Source organism: Dermacentor albipictus, chromosome 9 (genome assembly GCF_038994185.2).
Source record: "Dermacentor albipictus isolate Rhodes 1998 colony chromosome 9, USDA_Dalb.pri_finalv2, whole genome shotgun sequence".
Classification (NCBI taxonomy): domain Eukaryota; kingdom Metazoa; phylum Arthropoda; class Arachnida; order Ixodida; family Ixodidae; genus Dermacentor; species Dermacentor albipictus.
Window position 1 is genome coordinate 49,099,583 of NC_091829.1, and position 11,914 is coordinate 49,111,496.

Sequence of the window (11,914 nt, forward strand, 5' to 3'; positions counted from 1 at the left end):
CTCGCATTATCTCCTTCGTTTACAAATGTCCAATCTAAAATGCGATCCTCACTTTTTGGCTTGATAGAGTGTTTCTTGTGGAACCTTCTCTCAATACCTGCATGCCAATGCCTTCGATTCTCCATCATTGTCAGTTACCTCAGGAGTGCCCAGGAATCCCTTTTAGGGCGGTTGCTATTTCTTGCATAAATTAATGATTTTCCTGTTGGAACTACCTCTTCCAATAAACTTTTCCATGATGAGTAAGTCCTATGTCGGAAAATAATGACACTAACGATGTTTTTACTTTCCAAAGTGACACAAGCTTTCGACTTGGTGTAACCAATGGTTGATGAGACAGCATTTCCAAATTTAAAACAACGAGAGTATCGCGCATATTCTTAACTCAAGTCAGCCGCTCACATGCACCCTCATCGACACACTTCTAGAAGACATTTTCTTTTATAAATATATACGCATTACGTAAGACATACCTTGAAATGCGCGTGTTGACTTTGTTCCTAGAAATGTCAGCTGAATGCTTGGCTATTTACAACGGAATTTCTCGTCCACCCCTACCCGTGTGAAACTTCTACTTTATATATCCCTGGTGAAATCCAAGCTCGAGTATGCAAGTCCTGTCTGGGATCCATCCACTCATACTTAATCACGTGCTCTCGAAAGTGCTCGAAATCATGCCACCCGTTTTATAGTACCGAATTATTGTCGTGAAGACAGGTTTATATTCTATAAAATCAATGCTTGGTCTTCCTAGTCTGTAATCGTGCCGCATTTGGTCTCGTTTATGTTTGCTTCGTGCGACTTATTTTACTAACCCCTTCCTCAACGAAGAGCTTCTTCTGCCTTCCATTTAAGTATCTTCTCGCGGTGACCACGAATTCAATGTAGGAGTTCCCACACGCCGTACCAACCTTTTTTTTACAATTCCATTATACCACGCACGGACAATGAATGGAATTATCTCCCTCCTTGCGTTGCTGCAATTAGTGACGCTACCGCCTTCAAGAACGCCATCTTTGGAGATTTTTTGTTGGCATAAAGATACTAACTCCTCTGTGTAAAGCCTTCAGGCTTTTAGAGTACCGATATAAATAGATGTTAAGTAGGTAAGCAAGTAAGAATAGTATTTTTATCGGTCATATATGCTCGTAAAAATCCGCTTGCTAAACAAATTGATAAGAATGGGGTCATGCGTGCACAGGCAAACATAAACACACCTCACTCGATGATCGCGGACACTCGCTGTCAGAACGTTGGCGTGAGGAAGAGTGGCAGCAGCAGCGAGCGAACTGACCTTCGTGCTGCCTCACACTTCAACGCGAACTAAGCGGCGAGAACACAGCGCACACGAAGCTATCAGCATTCGGTTCATCTAGACTCTGTACTCATCGCAGATCGCTTTAAAGACAGGGCGCGCGGCCGCGCTCAGCCCCCGCCGAAGCTGAACACTCCCCACCCCCTCCCCGTAGCTTTGCGCGCGATGGAAGGCGGCGCTTCTCTCTGAGCAAACTTTCACTCGCTTCCACAGCATACGGGGCGCGGCCATGATGATAACGCACTTGAACTTTCTACGGACCGTCACGGCGGCGACGACGGCGTAAATGCGCCTGGAGTGTCCATATAACTGCTATCGCAATAAAATAAAAAAACAGAAAACGTAATCTCAGTCCCCTACTAACTTAACTGAGTTAATGTTAACTAATGCTTACGTACAAAGTACGGAGCCTCACTCATACAACATACGTTTATCCTTCCAGTAATATTTTCGACAATGCTCTCGGCCGTCTCTGTGTTTCGAACTTCCTGAGGTGCTTATCTGGACATTAAGAAGTATTTTTGGAGGTTGCATCACTTAGGCGTGAGGCGTACGATGATGCTGATGGCAACCGTAAGCTCTTTAATTGCTTTCGTAGCGTTACGCAATCTTGATGATTTGCCTAAAATACTGGAAGGCAAGCAATAAACCTGACACTCTTGATCAAGCAAAACAGCTTTCCTCCTAAGTGAACATAAACTAGCCTGAAAGTGTGCGACTATTTCGTCGAAAACAGCTCTCATGCCAGTCGTCTGCAGTATACAATATATTGTGTGCAACAGCGCGGCGAATACGTGTATCCAGGAAACGGTGTTATTTGTCGATGTCGGACAACAACACGCGTGTTTTCCAAATCGAAACAACGCAAGCGACCGACTAGTTGTGAATAGCTGGCGTCCGAGCGCCTTATCGCTATCTCATGGAAATCAAGTTACTCTGCCGGATTAAGCCGGCTGAGAAGCAGCCAAAAATCCCCTATATGGAAGCGCGCACCACAGGCAGCCCTCTAGACGACACCAGCGGCGCTGAATACATCTCTCGTTCACTTCACAGCTCAGTCGCACCACCTGATATACGTGACACTTAATTACTTTAAGGCCCATATCAATATTTACGCTTTAGACGGTGAACTATCAAGGCGTATCCACTTGGAAGGAATTTCCAGAATGACACTAGTTTGGAAATGGGAGCCATCACACTCGCCATAAAAAAAGCATTTTTTTATGCATTGAAGCACGAAAGTAACGGGAACGCCCATGTCTTTCGTCCCGCACTTTGGGAAATAGTATCTTGAAACTGGTGCCATCCTGGAGATTCATTTCAAGTGGATACGTCTTGCAGCCACACCGGTTACAATTCGTAAATTGCAACGTGTACCGCAAGGTAATTAACAAAAATATTAATTTGTTATTTGTCCTAATTCGTTGAATATGTGTTTCGATTTCTTGTGCTAGTAATGTCCGACCGTGCGAATAATCCAGCTCAAGGACAAAGACCATGCCATCTGACACAGGCGATTTTTAAAAATTCCGGAAAGCTTAAAAATGATCAGCCCGTAGATGCATTGATGTAACTTTTAATACAATTATAAATGGTTATATTATTTATATTTCACTATGCTTAGCAATAGCATATTCGATATAAAATTTCATTCCGAAACTGCCCTATTCGAACGCCCATAGGCCAAATCAAGGAAGCTTTTAAAATAGTTTAAACCATCTTGGACAAAACACCACAGACAGTTAAATTTGATTTATATTTCTGCTTCTCTTTTTCGCGTTTAAGCGAATGCGACATCGTCATGCATGGTAGCTACGGTTATTCAGTATTTGTTGCTTGAAACGAAGAGCGCTGTCAAACGCTGCTGAAATATTTGGCGCAGTAGTACACGTGCCGGGGCTCCACCTCTGTAGCTTTTCCTTCAATGCCACAGAAAGTTGTCCGTGAGAATAGAAGTTACATGGGGCATGCGTGTTCAGAATACAGTCCCATATCGCCAAGCGAGTAACCTGTTTCTATCAGCATTTCCTTGATATTTAAACGACAAGGTCATCTCAGCTGACCTTACGCGGGTTTGTCATATCAGAAATATGGGTATTTTGTAACCAGTTCCAGAAAAAAAGAAACGGCACTTACGTGCCTCGAGAGCATCCTAGGGAGCCACAAGTAGCGACAAAATGTAGGTCTCAAGAAGACGAAAAGCTTGGACCAATCGCAGAGTATGTATAATTAACGGTAAGGGAGCAGAGAGAGAGAGAAAGAAGTTTAATGACACGAAATGCCGAGAGGTCGGCCTGAGGTATATTCCTCTAGCCAGCTACTCGGCATTGGGGGAAGGGCAAGAGGGAAAGAAAGAGGGAAGAAAGAGGTGCATGATGGGTGACGATGACGATAGAAGGAAGATGTAGAACATATGGCAAGCAATTTGGCATGCTCAAAGTCTGCAATCCAGGCCCGTAATTTTTAAAAAGTTCAGTAATGCCTTGATGGCCTTGAAACTCGACTGAGCGTCTGGCCAGGGGCCTAAAATAACGTCCTCCGACAACGGTGCGCTGTCGAGACGCGTAAGGTCCTTGACCAACCTATCACGCTCTTCCACAAACTTAGGGCAGTCACAAAACACATGACCTATAGTCTCAGTCACATTGCACACCTCACAGTGTGGAGACTCGGTGCGTCGCATGAGGTGCACGTATCCGCGCGTAAACGCTACCCCCAGCCTTAGTCTGTGTAGAAGACTGGCACAGCTTCGTTGAATTTTCGGTGGTAGCCTAAAATTCATGGTGGGGCCCAATCTCTGGAGTCGTCTGTGGCGATTATCCGGAGCAATTAGCGCTGTTCGTAATGTGGCTCCCTGATAAATTCATCGATAGTCACTGGGGAACTTTCGTTAACTGGGTATAAGAAGGGAAATGCAAAGCAATAGTAGCAATGTCGGCGACGGAGAGGAAAACAAATGTGCTCGATCTGCGTACCGTCTCTGCTCACCCTCGCAAGTGGAAGTCCAGTTTACTGTGCTAACTCCGACTAACACATACAAAGGAACTCGTAGGGTGGTCGAGTTACCAATGGCGATTCTCCGGGATTCTCCGGGATTCTCCTTGTAACTGTGACTCTGAGGTCGGTCCGTTTGCTGAGTGTGCGGTGAAGCCATAGCTGGTTGATCGCTCATTGTAGATTATTTGAAAAGCGCCAATATAATAGAAAATGAACTATATTGCATTATACCCCTGTAAAGGGTGCACCGCCGTAGACAAAATCATAATGTGGCAAAGCCGCCATACGGCACGTGATCATTTCTGGGGTTTTATGTGCCAAAACACGATTTGATTATGCGGCACACCGTAGTGAGGAACTCTGGATTAATTTTCACCACCTGGGGATCTTTAACGTTCCACCGCCGTACGGCACACTTTTGGGAAAAAGAGTGGGTGCGCTCAGACTAAGCAGTGCTCGCATGTGGCAATCGTGTCTCGAAGGCGGCTTCAGCTGTGCCTACAAGAAGTGAGAATTAGTCTCATGATAGGCAAAATTAACGGTACGGTTGTAATTGGCATCAATAAAGTTTACAATTAACCACATTACATCATAGAGAGCGCTATCTCCGGGATCGCCATCTTGGTCAAAAAAAGAAAGAGTCACCTAAGTGCCTACTCAAAATAAGACAAGGTGGACAATTGATCGTGCAATACGATGCGAATTAGAAAATTAGTAAATAATCAACTTGAAAAAAAAACAGATACACAGAATAGAAAGGTATAATCAACATTTATTCACCAAATCATTTGAACCAACATGTACGTCGATGTGATATTGCGGGCTGGCGCCGCGGAAGGAATCCGAAGAGGCTCAAGTGGGCTCACACTGCGTCACCATCACGATGTGGCCACAGAAATGACGTCAACAATTAAAACTTCATGGTCAGGCGAGTCACCCTCGGCTTCTCTAACAACAACAGAAGAATAACGGCACCGTTGGTTTCACGCGGGAAGAAAATGCCCGGGGCATTCGCAATAAAAACAGCTTTGGTCTTTTGCAGGCCAGTGCGAAGATGTTCGACGGTGGGTATAACCACAGCGAAAACAATGGGGGCGCTAACTGCGCGAGATATCCGACCTCTCGGGAGAGTCGAGCTGTTGGCTGCTAAGTACCCCTTACCCATCAGAGCGGGAGGCACTTGCGGTGGCGGGATCTGATGCCGGAGCCTCGCGGCGCAGCTGCGGACGGTTGTTGGCGTGTGAAGTACGTGGGGCAGACTACTCGTGGGCGTTGGCGCTTTGCGGAGAACTCTGCCTGTGCGAAACTGGCTGTAGTGAGCATTTCCATTGACGTGGAGCCCTTGTTTTTTTTGTAGAAACATGTCTGACCTGAAATTCCTGTTCTAGTTACTGGGCGAAGAGTACGGCGCGGGAAAATGAAACTGAAGAGCCCGCTAGAAGGAGAAGTCCGTGTAGGTCTTAAGAAGCGACGCCTTCCAGAAGTTTATCATGCTGTGAGTTTTCGATTGTAGGGAAGCAGCAGGGTACAGCAAGGTTTCGCGAAGCAGCTACATATTCTTAGATAGAGTGGCCTGTTTGTTGCACGCGGCGACGAAAGCGATGCCGTTCTACGAATGCATTGCCCGCGGAGGCGAAATTTTGCTCTAACACTGCGACGGCTTGTCGATACACTGACGGTGGGGCAGGGTCCGTTGCCGTTGCGCTGGTGTCCTCCACAACTCGCGCAGTACTGGTTGCGGAAGTGTCCGCAGAATGAGCAGCGTGAAGAAAATTCTCTGTCCCTCAATGCCCAAAATACGAAGAAATAGGACCTTGCGACGCTCTGGTGGAAATTTCGACGCTCCAAAAGGAAGTATGTCCTAAAAATACAATATCATTGCAACCATGATACAGCTAGAAATCCCTGCGCAGGAAGGATCAGCGGTGGCAGAGCGAGGGAATGTCCCGCAGCGACATAAATCATGCGTACATTTAAAATCACCACCCCAAGCAGTGGGAGGCTGTGCTGCTCAGCGCATGTCCAGAGGGCCAACTCTGGCCAGTCCGGCTGGCCGACAATGACGCTAAGACTGAAGGTCTGGCCGCCGCTGAGAAAGGGGGCTCCGTTGGGGCAAGTCTCCCAGCCTCCCGCCTTCCTTGATATTAGCAAGAACATTTAATAAAGTTTTGTCTCTCTGGCGGAGCGTGCCCTGATTAACTCATGGTGCAGGTTACGAGCAAAAAAGAATTCCGAATGCCACCGAGATATCGCGGACTGGTGCCATGGAAGGAACACGAGAAGGCTGAAGTAGACTCACACGAACAGCCAGGGACGTATGAAGTAGATGGTTTACACGGGGTGATCATTTTTAAGTTTTCCCCCATTTTCGAAAATTGCCTGTGCAGATAACTTAAATCTAGTCCTTGAGCTGGATCATTCAGAGAGGCGGACATTGCTTGCACAACAAAAGCGAAACAAATATTCAGCTAATAAACGAGATTGACTAATTGACTTCTTGAGCAACTTTATGGCACATATTGCAATTTGCGTATTGTAGCTGGTGAATTGGCAACGCTTATCCACTTGAAATGAATTTACCGAAAGACACCAGTTTGCAGATATGCGCCACAAAACTAGGCATAAATGTGCACTGTTCCACCTACTTTTTTAACCGAACATGTATATGTGGACACCACATACTTGCGGCGTGTGCCACAAGCTGTGATTCCGGTTGGACGATTTAAACTTCCGGTTCCGAAATTTACAGCAGCAGTTCAACAGAAGCAGTACATGATATGGTGATAAAAAGTCACAGGTGACCATGCCATATGAGAGAAAGCTTATGCGAATAACCAGTCTTGAGGATTTGTGTTGAAATTCATGAGAAAAAATTCGCTACGCGAACAGCTGTAGACATGACAAGGCCTCCCTCTATAGCGCTATCCTCCATAACCACAGACTGCTCAATTCCTAAGTTAACGCCGCAGTGCTTGCCTTCACCACGGTCGCGTCATTTCCGGGCTCCCTCCAAGTGCCACACCTACGCAATATCTGCGCACCGTACACTATGCACCCCAGCAGCTCCAGGCCTTACATCAGCGCCAGCTTTTCTAACGTTAAATATACAAATGGGAGAACAACATATTTAAACGATGGTTCAAGGCCTCTTTGGGGGAATATAGTTAAGTCGAAGGGAGATCCAGACCCAGTGTGAAAGCTTCGCATGTATCAAAATGCTCACAATTCAATTTATTTATCAATAAATACACTGGAGGGACTCCTGGAAAGGTTCGACGAGGGCCCAGGGCCCGTTACAAGGCAGCATATACTCCCATAATTACAGCAGGTATAGCTTAAGCAAATTCAACAAAACGCACTTACACAGAGATATACGTCAATACATAAAAAAAGACAAAACGTTCAAATATTTGTCCGCAGCACCTTAGCAGGATCACTAGAGCAAATGTCAGTCAGTCGACCATCAGCACGAATATTCATCATTCAAGAGACAGATTTTCAAGGTTGGACTAAGGGATAAACCGACACTAAAGGAAAAGTATAAGTCGAGCCAGATTTGAAAAATTAAAGTTCTGTAACAACTGATTCGCCATTAGTACTACGAGCTGAACTTTCATAAGCATTAAAATTACGGAAATTAGAAATCGGAGCAGTGCCACCTGTTTGAGACTATGGCATACTCTCAAGTTACGTTAGCACTGACATTAACTGATAGCGGTAGAGAGTGAGGTAACGTGGGAATTACGTAAACCGTCCTGTTTTGGCGCAGACAATTCAAATGAAAGAAAAGCAGTGGGATGTTCGTTGGCAATTTTCTATGCAATGTGTATTGGCACACAGATAACGATGATAGACTTTTACACGAATAATCTATCGATATAAATCGGTCTAATATTTTTTGTCTCCTTTCAACGTCGAAGAGACAACTATGGAGCTTCGAACGTTATACAGGCGTGTGGCTGATGCAAGAGGCGTAATTAGGGAGTTTACATGCGGCTGGATTTGCGTCCTTCATGCAGGTTTAACGTAAGCAGACGCGTTCGCCATCCGGCGTGTCCGTTTGCCTTGAAAGAGAGGATTTATTCGGCCCTTATTCGGGGATACCCTGTGCCATCAAGACTTACTTCCCCACAAGCTACAGTGTTCTCCACGCTCTCACTATCCGATGAATTAGCTGTCCGCTCTCCGGGTAATCGACTAATTTGCTTGGACAGAAACGGTTCATACAACATTCATAGAGCTCTCTACGCAAGGCCCTACGCATATCCACGCGCATTTGCTCCGCGAGGTCAGTCAGTTCAGTGGACAGACGCCATTTTGCCGGGCGGAAGCCATCGGGACGCTTTTTTCATGAAAAAAAAGCAATTCGCACCCGCCGCGGTGGCGTAGTGGCGTATGGGCTATGGCGTTGGGCTGCGAAATCCGAGGGTATGGAATCAAATTCCGGCATGAAAAAAAAAACATTAAAAAAGAAAGCCCGTGTACCAGGAATTGGGTGCACGCTAGAGAACCTCACGTGGTCGAAATCTCTTCAGAGTCACACACACTACGGCGTACCTTATTATCAAATCGTGCTTTTGGCACGTAAAACCCCAGTATGAATGAAGAAAGCGATTCGCCCCACATGACTGTCCCGATGACGTGACGAGTACGTCACCGTCTCTGTGAACGCGAGCAGGCGCGTGTGAAGACGCGGCTGGTTGTCGGCATTCTTAGGGTACCTCACGCACTTTACGGGGGTCAACCATCTATGTTTGTACATAACCATTTCCGCGCCTACCTGGGTGACTGTGTAGTTCGTGATCGAATGGGTGAGGCATCGGGCTGATGTTCTGAGGCAACAGGGTTCGACACTAATCAGTGGACCAACTTGGGTCACAAAAAAATGGCCTGGCTTAGCTTGGTTAAGCTAAGAATGCGTTGCATATTGCGCGAGTTGGGGCCCAGCTTTTCCTCCGGCTGTCCTGACGTCACGTCATGTGGTTGCGCTAAAGGTCAATGGTGGCTGCCCGGCCGCGCCCAAGGGCTGAACTGAGTGATTGCAATATGCAACGCATAAAAATAGAAGCGACTTAATAACAAACATAGCAAACTTAAAAGAGAATAGACCCACATATGAGACACGCAGCAATGAACAATGGATCATACCCTCAATGGTGGCAGCCCGGCCGCGCCCAAGGGCTGACCTGAGTGATTGCAATATGCAACGCATAATATATGTGGCAATGTGTACATACATGTCACTCATCAACGAATCTCTTTCTCGCCGCCATGGTCATTGTAGATACGGGACTGAATAAATAGATACCGCTGTTGAAACAAACTCTTTGACGCCTACATGGAGCACTGGTATGTGCTACCCGGTCTGTGCTGGTCTTCAGCGAACGTCCTTGATGCCTGCTTGGGCCACTGCGTATGTTCCAGTACGTGTGTGCCGCTTTTCAATGAACGCCTTTCACGCCAACGCTTTAGCGAGCTGCGCCATGAATGCACTGGGTGTGTGCCACTATTCAATGGACCTTTCGCCAAATTGGGTCAGTATGTGCCACTGAGTGTGCGGCCAAGCGTAGAACCGGTTGTCAGCGTTCCCAGGCATCGGCGCACTACGCTTCTGGTCTCGGAGGCCATGTGCGAACTTCGCGGCAGTGCCACTAGATGGCGCAGCGTGTCCAGAAAGAAGCGCGAGATTGGAGCCTGGTTGCCGCATTACATGTTTCTCGGCGTTCGCCACGCACCGGCGCGCCATTCATTTCTGAAGCCATGCGCAGGCTTCGCGGCGGGGGCTCTTCATGGCGCGCAGTGTTCTTGGGGAAGCACGAAAGAGGAGTCCCGCTGCAGTACATACACGCCTCACGCATAACCCGTTTCGGCGGTGAGATATGTTCTGCCGCAACTCCTTTATTTGTTCTTTAACTCGTGTATGTCTTGATAAGCAGCGACAAATGCGAACCCATATATCATTTATTTTTTAGCTGCACCAAATTTCTAAAAATTGTCCGTGGCAGACAGCACGATTCTAACCCTTGAACTAAATGTCTCGATGAGGCGGCTACTGCTTCTGCAATAAATCAAAATGCTTAATTGAATAATTACCTTAATTACGCTAATTTTAACTACTTACCTCACGGCACCTATCTCAAGTTGCGAATTGTATCCGGCGAGTTTACCAGGCGTGTTCACTTGGAACGAATTCTCACGACTATGCCAGTTTCGAGACATTAATTTTGTAAGTGCCCGACAAAATGCATTGGCCTTTCAGATATTTTTGTGCTTCAGTGCATACAACAGCGTTTTCTTTAAAAAAGTAAGTGGAACAGCAATATATTTTTACCGCAAGTCTGATGGCGCACGTCTCGAACCGGTACCATGCTCAGAATTCGATCTAAGTCGATATGGCTTGCGTACTCACTAGCTACAATTCGTAAATTTAAATATGTGCCATGAAGTGATTCAATTAGACGTTAATTAGCTTCATTGTGTTAATTATTCAATTAAGTACTTTGATATCTCGTTGCAGTAATGGCCGTCTCAACGAGTAATCTAGATCAAGGGTTGGAATTGCGTTGTCTGCCGCATGCAATATTTAAAAATTCGGTGCAGCTAAAAAAAAGGACCTTGTGTATTCCTCTGGGGATAAAATGGGAGCGCGCCATTCATCTCAGCCAAACTCCATTGAAGAATTTCACCAGGGTAATTAACTGGCTTTTAAGTCACTGCGAAAGTAAACAAAACGTCGTGCCGCCTCCGAGGAGGCACTGTAGTTAATATGACGCAAACGATTCCGACAGAACCAGTCTCACAATGAATGCCGGTGTTAATGCGATTAGCATTAAACAATGTAGCGGCACACCACATTGATACCACCGAAACAGCGAAACGCGTCATGTATGAGGTCAATACTGCAGCCGGGTTCCTCTCTCGCGCTTCCCTTTGGACGCGCTGTGTGATCTAGCGCCCCTACCGCGGAGTCTGCTCGGGGCCCATAATATGTGTGTTATGCCGGTTCGTGCCAACGCGGAGAATCGTTCCCTCGCTACCCGCTTACATTCGTAGCGCAGTGCTAAATCGTCGGGCAGCTGTGCTTGAGGAACCCGTGTGACGTGGGTTTGATTCCACCCATCACAGGATAAATTTAAAGGACTCTTCTTTCATTGAAGGGCGCGTGAGGTTACATACGGCCTGCACACATACATACATACATACATACATACATACATACATACATACATACATACATACATACATACATACATACATACATACATACATACATACATGCATACATACATACATACATACATACATACATACATACATACATACATACATACATACATACATACATACATACATACATACATACATACATACATACATACATACATACATACATACATACATACATACATACATACATACATACATACATACATACATACATACATACGTATGTATGCATGTGAAATAGCGCAACCCACTCTGGGGGATCGGGCATGAATCGGGTGGTGAATAAAGATGTTGCCGGGAAATTCACGAACTAGAGTCTTTAAAAGGTACTTCATTACTTTGAGATGATCTAGTCTTTCTCTTTAGTGTCCTTTT

At 46.0% G+C, this 11,914-nt stretch overlaps 1 long non-coding RNA gene across 4 annotated transcripts in view; it reads left to right on the forward strand.

The window, feature by feature from the left end:
* Window positions 1–11,914, forward strand: part of LOC135916207 (uncharacterized) — a 353,303-nt gene that overhangs the window by 336,326 nt on the left and 5,063 nt on the right. The window lies entirely within an intron of this gene.